This window comes from Gekko japonicus, unplaced genomic scaffold (assembly GCF_001447785.1).
Source record: "Gekko japonicus isolate JY-2015 unplaced genomic scaffold, Gekko_japonicus_V1.1 scaffold3719, whole genome shotgun sequence".
Classification (NCBI taxonomy): domain Eukaryota; kingdom Metazoa; phylum Chordata; class Lepidosauria; order Squamata; family Gekkonidae; genus Gekko; species Gekko japonicus.
The window spans coordinates 111,420-118,124 of record NW_015174362.1 but is presented as its reverse complement, the minus strand read 5'-3'; the positions used below and the strand labels follow the sequence as shown (position 1 = coordinate 118,124).

The 6,705-nt window shown below is 50.8% G+C and overlaps 1 long non-coding RNA gene across 1 annotated transcript; it reads left to right on the top strand.

Moving 5' to 3' along the window:
• LOC107121429 lies at positions 1 to 5,768 on the top strand. Its single transcript, XR_001482863.1, has 3 exons — positions 1 to 53; positions 4,009 to 4,100; positions 5,700 to 5,768. It is a non-coding gene; the product is annotated as an uncharacterized LOC107121429 (long non-coding RNA).
• The last annotated feature ends 937 nt before the right edge of the window (positions 5,769 to 6,705 follow it).

Below are 6,705 nucleotides of genomic sequence, written 5' to 3'. Positions count from 1 at the left end.
CAAGAAACGGAGGATGAAACCGAACAGGAAGCCGAACAGAGGCAGAGAAAGAGGTGGGCAAAGTGGTGAGAGGCCAAACCCAGATGTTTGTGTTTGTGCATTAATCCTGTTGCTAGGGTGGCGGAGATGGTGAACCACACGTTTTAGCATCTTTAGCACATAAGCAAGCTTTCTTTTCTTTGCAAGGCATCTCCTTCTACGGCTGGGTGGCTGGCTCGGGGCAGTGTCGCCGGAGACAGCCGACCTTGGAGCTTACCAAAGTGTCCCGTTCTATCTGAAGGAGAAGAGATTGGATTTATACCGTGCCCTTCACTACCCAAAGGAGTCTGAGAATGGCTTACAGTCTCCTTTCCCCTCCCCCTCCGCACAACAGACTCTCTGTGAGGTAGGCGGGGCTGAGGAGAGCTCTTTTGAGAAGTGCTCCGGAGAGAACAGCTCAGAAATAACTTGTACCTGACCCAAGGTCACACCAGCAGCTGCATGTGAAGGAGCGGGGAATCAAACCCGGTTCTCCCAGATTAGAGTCCATGCTCCTAACTGCTACACCAAACCGGCTCTGAAATTCAACCCGGGAGTCCCACCCCTTTGTGTAGGGGGAGTTAGGTCCCGGATTCTTCCTCCAGGGTGCCACTAGAGGAGGGAAGACCCCTGCCTGCTGTGCCGTGCATTCCCGGGCATGGTCTAGGTTTCAGACCTGGCGGTCAGTTGCCTTTGCTCTTGGGGGAGACTTTGACAGGGTCTGGGGGCAGAAGAGACCACCTTGGGGGATCCCAATCCATCGAAACCTCTCGTTCATGGACAGGAACTAAACGCAATGGAGATAGTCTGTGGGGGCCTGTCACATTCAATACTCCCTCTAAGGTGTGGTGTCTTGTGAGCAAAAAATCTGCTTTGTGCTGAATTAAAGTCGTGAGCCAACGATTTGGCTACTGCATCAGTTAGTTTGCTCTGGAGCCATCCCTTCCCGAGCCGAGATAGAAATGTGTGAGCGGGGGGCTAAAAAACTGTGAGCTAGCTCACACTGACTCATCTTAGAGGGAATACTGGTCGCAGGTAGCAGCTAGAAAGGTTCTCTAACGGCTGGCACTCCTCTGGTCTGGGTCTCCAGTTTGGTATAGCGGTTAAGTGTGCGGACTCTAATCTGGGAGAAACGGGTTTGATTCCCCCACTGCTCCACTTGCACCTGGCTAGATGACCTTGGGCAAGCCATAGTTCTGATAAGAGCTGTCCTTGAAAAAAGAGCCGTTTCTGTCAAGAGCTCTCTCAGCCCCACCCACCTCACAGGGTGTCTGTCGTGGGGTGGGGAGGGGAAAGGAATTTGTAAGCCATTCTGAGACTCCTTTGGGTAGTGAAGGGCAGAGTATAAATCCAATCTCTTCTCTTCTTCCTTGGGTGGGCCTAGAGCACCCACCGGACCCCTTTATACACTCCTTTTCCAGTAGGTTTCCCCATATAAGTGACCAAATGAGGCGTGAGGACCCAGGCAGAGTAACAAGCTATCTTTATTAAACGACGACTGTAATTCAATAACACGTAGGGAAAATGAGCACAGTGAAGGTAGGTAAACCAGCAAAATAAGAAACCCTAATGCGTCTGACTATACTGTGCCTAAAAGGAGCTGCGGTGGCTCAAGTGGTTAAGACGCTGAACTGCAGGCTGTGGAAGGTCGGTCGTTCAGCAGTTCGAGACCCGAGTGTGCCGCATGACGGAGTGAGCTCCCGTCTCTAGTTCCCGCTCCTGCCAACCTAGCAGTTCGAAAGCAAGAAATTGAAAGTAGATAAATAGGTACCACTTTGGTGGTGTTTAGTCGTGCCGGCCACATGACCATGGAAACGTCTTCGGACAGCGCTGGCTCTTCGGCTTTGAAACGGAGATGAGCACCGCAACCCTAGAGTCGGATTCGACTGGCTTTCGAGCAAGGGAACCTTTACCTTTATACTGTGCCTGGCTTTCTCTAGGTCTTTGGCCTCAAGCTGACTCACCCCCTTTTGGATGAGGGAATTCCTCCATGTGTAGCAGCTCCACACTAGCTCTGCTCCCTAGGAGTCAATCCCCTCCTACCTTCCATCTCTTCTTCCCAGGCAACACCCTCTACTATTCTACCGGTGTAGGTCTTCCCTCCGAATCACTAATCGCAGGGTCCAAAGGGTGACCTGGGAAATGTAGGCCCTGATAGCTACTCTAGTACAGGCTTCCCTGGAGCCACTAGGCCTCCCTAGAGCCTGTAGGCCGCACTGCTATAGGCCTAGGGTCATGACAGGGGCCATTGCCTTTTCCTGAAGACCCTGGGTGTGGCAAGGAGCTTGAGAGCCAGTTTGGTGTAGTGGTTAAGTGCGCGGACTCTAATGTGGGAGAACCGGGTTTGATTCCCCACTCCTCCACTTGCACCTGGCTGGATGACCTTGGGCAAGCCGTAGTTCTGATAAGAGCTGTCCTCGAAAGAAGAGCAGTTTCTGTCAAGAGCTCTCTCAGCCCCACCTACCTCACAGAGAGTCTGTTGTGGGGAGGGGAAGGGAAAGGAGTTTGTCAGCCGCTCTGAGACACCTTTGGGTAGTGAAGGGCGGGGTATAAATCCAATCCCTTCTTCTTCTTCTTCTTTACCTCACAGGGTGTCTATTGTGGGGAGGGGAAGGGAAAGGAGTTTGTCAGCCGGTCTGAGACACCTTTGGGTAGTGAAGGGCGGGGTATAAATCCAATCTCCTCCACTTCTTCTTCTACCTCACAGGGCGTCTGTTGTGGGGAGGGGAAGGGAAAGGAATTTGTAAGCCGCTCTGAGACACCTTTGGGTAGTGAAGGGCGGGATATAAATCCAATCTCTTCTTCTTTACCTCACAGGGTGTCTGTTGTGGGGAGGGGAAGGAAAAGGAGTTTGTCAGCCGCTCTGAGACACCTTTGGGTAGTGAAGGGCGGGATATAAATCCAATCTCTTCTTCTTCCCTTGTGGAGTCTCCCTCTTCTGACGATTTGTCCTCCTCTGGTGAGGGACAGGCCATGACGTGAGGCCTCGTCGTCCTGTGTGCGGACTGGCACGATAATTCAGAAACACTGCTGGTGCACCGAGTGCGTCGGGTGTTCTTTGTTCTTCCCCTGAGACTCGAGAAGAGTATTTGCGACCACCGTTGTGAGCTTCTGGCATTTGTGCCAGTTAGAAGAATTAGTCAGAACAGTTGTCATAACAGTTAGTGCTGTCTGTCTGTCGTGGTCATGGGAAGTCCTGACCAGTCGCGGATGACTTACGGCGGCCATGTGGGATTTTCAAGCCAAGAGATGTTTTGGAAGGGTTTGCCATGCCCCGCCTCTGCATAGCCAAAGCACAGAAGTCGGCCACCTTCAAAGTGGTTTCATTAAGGCGTTTTGCAAGGAGGTTGGATGTGTAACATTCGTCAGATCTACCTGTAAGCTTGGATAAAATATGTCATATGCTGGAAACGAATTCCCTATGCCAGTTTGGGGTAGTGGTTAGGAGCACAAACTCTAATCTGGGAGAACTGGGTTTGATTCCTCACTCCTCCACATGCAGCTGCTGGTGTGACCTTGGGTCAGTCATAAGTTCTCTCACGAGCAGTTCTTGAAAGAGCTCTCTCAGCCCCGCCTACTTCACAGGCTGTCTATTCTGGGGAGGGGAAGGGAAGGAGATTATAAACCGCTCTGAGACTCCTTCAGGTAGTGAAGGGTGGGGCATAAATCCAGTCTCTTGTTCTTCAGTCAAGGTTCTCTGAGAGGTGTTCTCTCAAGGGCAGTTCTCTCAGAGCTCTCTCAGCCCCACTTACCTCACAGGGTGTCTGTGGTGGGGAGGGGGAGGGGAAGGAGTTTGTAAGCTGCTCTGAGACTCCTTCGGGTAGTGAAGGGTGGGGTATAAGTCCACTCGCTGCTGCTGCTGCTTCTAAAATGAGCAGTAAAGTAGCACAAGTTCAACTCTTTCGACGGCGTTCAGTTGGAAAAAAACACGCACAGGCACCTAAATATTTGCCTAGCAGTATTTCTATGAACTTCTTTGTCCTTCTTTAGAAGGAAGACACGCTCCGGTGATCAGACGGCCACGGAAGGGGAATCGCACGATCCCTATGACTTCAGCGACACGGAAGAGGAGATGCCGGAGAGTGAGTTGTTTCTCTGATCCTTCTCGGGGCAGCCGATCGATCCGCGTCCGGCAGCCTTTTCATAATTGAAGAGACGTCGTGCTGTGGAATCCGCCAGTAGGTTTTATCTGGCAAGGTCACGGCAGCAACGTACAATCGTCTTTCCAACACCTGCTGCTCAACCAAAGGGGGTCTTGTTCATTTTGTGGGGTGGCCCTCTCTGACAGCAAGGGGGCAGGGCCAGGAGACGGCTGACCAGGCAGATGGACAGAAGGAGCCGTAAGGCTCTTTAAAAAGGCCAAAATGATCGCTGCTGGCTGGTGTTGCTTGTTTAGGGACCTTGTTGGGAAGAAAGATCAGTGTTTCCAAGGGATGTGTGTTTCCTCTTGGACAATTGTTTGCTTTCCCCACAGGCAGTGTTCTCTCTAAGCTGAGCTTATGTGAGCTAGCTTACAGTTCTTTAGCCTCCAGCTCACGCGTTTTTGCCTCAGCTCAGGAAGGGAGGGCTCCGGAGCAAACTAATGTATGCAGTAGCCAAAACCGCTCGCTCACAACTTTAATGCCAGTGGCTCACAAAGTAGAATTTTTTGCCCACAAGACTCCACACTACAGCTTGGAGGGAGCATTGCTGTACACTGCTTTACTGAAGGGAGGCTGCGGCGGCCATTTTTTCTCTTGTGGCCGGCTCCACCTCCCGAGGCAGCCGTTTTGTGGCGGCACCCACCATGCTGTGTCAGAATCCCAGAGGTGGCCGCAGGCTCAAAAGGTTGGGGGACCCCTGCTCTAGCCGTAAGAACAGCGCAATGCCAAACCACGAACGGATGCAGCCAGTGTGGCGTCGAAACACGAAGCAGTTAATTCATTGCCGAAAGGGGACTCGAACCGAGGACTCTCAGGTTTGGTGTTCCAATGCCGGTGCGTGCTGCTTTTCTTCAAAAACAAAACACAGAAGTGCTGTATGAACAGAGAACAAGTTAACATCTCATTTTAACATAGGGTTGCCCTTCCCCTGGTAGGTCTAGTAACAAATAAATATACACTGCAAAAACCTTTTAGCAAACTTAAAGTGTTCTATTTATGGTCCCCATTTAGTAAAATGCATAGTGTATCATTATTTCATCCTAGTCAGGTATAAATATTCATTACGTTCAATAAGCAATAACATTCAATACATACAGATTGCTAACTACCAGACTATTTTGCATCAGTGTTTTAAAAGTCAAGCCCGAAATCCGGGCCAGGGGATCCCCGGATTTCAGGGGGGCCCAGTCAGCTGCTAGCCGGCGGGGGGAGCCCCACCCCAAGAAGCCCGCTCCTGCCGCCAACGGCACAATGACATCACCCCAGAGCGACGTCATCGTGTTTCTGACGTTCGGGTAACACTCTAGGTTTTGGGCAGAACTCTATGGTTTTGAGGGCCAAAAAACCATAGAGTTTTGCCCCAAAAACTAGAGTGTCGCCCCTCATGCCAGAAACACAATGATGTCACTTCCGGGTTATGTCATCATGGTGGGCACACCAGAACAAGTCCAGGAATGATTGGGAGCCCCCCCGCCAGCAGCCAGGCAGGACCCGGGAACTCTATTTTAACACCATTCTTTTCTGCCTTGATGTTTCCAGTTCAGGCACGGACTCCCAAATCTCCTGATCCTTCACAAACCGGAGAGGCTAAAACAAAGTTGGCTGAATCAAGGTGAGTATCTTGCAGGGGGAAAAGCTGGTGCGTGATTCCATAACCCCACCGTCAAGACCAAGGTTAATCATTTTTTTTTGGGGGGGGGGTTGTTTTTTGTTAAAGCTGGTTAATGGCTGCCCTTTCCAAGCAGAAAATCAGAATCTTTCAGGGTAGGGTTCCTACAGCCAGTTGCCAGGGGATCGCTAGATCTCTGACAATCTGTGGTGTTGTGGAATTTCTAACATGGCTGAAATTGTGCCCTTTTCAGTGTGGCGTACTGCTGTACTAGGGTCCCGGGAGACCCAGGTTCAGCTCCCACTTCAACCACGGAAGTTTGCTGGGTGACCTTGGGCCCGTCACAAACTCTCAGCCTGGCCTACCTTGCAGAGTTGTTGTGAGAGAATGGAGTGGGGCAGCGCAATGCTTGCTTTGGGTCCCATCTGGGTAGAGAAGCAGGATATCAAGAAATAAATGCAATGCATTGTCCTTATGACATTCCTAGTGCAATGGACTGACCTTGGATTAAAGGAAAATGTGATTTTGGGCTGCATCAACAGAAGTCTAGTGTCCAGTGCACGTGAAGTGATGGTATCGCTTTACTCTGCTCTGGTTAGACCTCCCCTAGAGTATTGTGTTTAGTTTGGGGCACCACAGTTTAAGAAGGATATAGACAAGCTGGAATGTATCCAGAGGAGGGCAACGAAAATGGTTTGGGGTCTGGAGACCAAGTCCTTTGAGGAAAGGTTGAAGGAGCTGGGTATGTTTAGCCTGGAGAGGAGATGACTGAGAGGTGATACGATCACCATCTTCCAGTACTTGAAGGGCTGCCATATAGAGGATGGTGCGGAGTTGTTTTCTGTTGCCTCAGAAGGTCGGACCAGAACCGTTGAAATGAAGTCAAAAGAGTTTTCAGCTAAACGTTAGGAAGAACTTCCTGACAGTTAAGAGCGG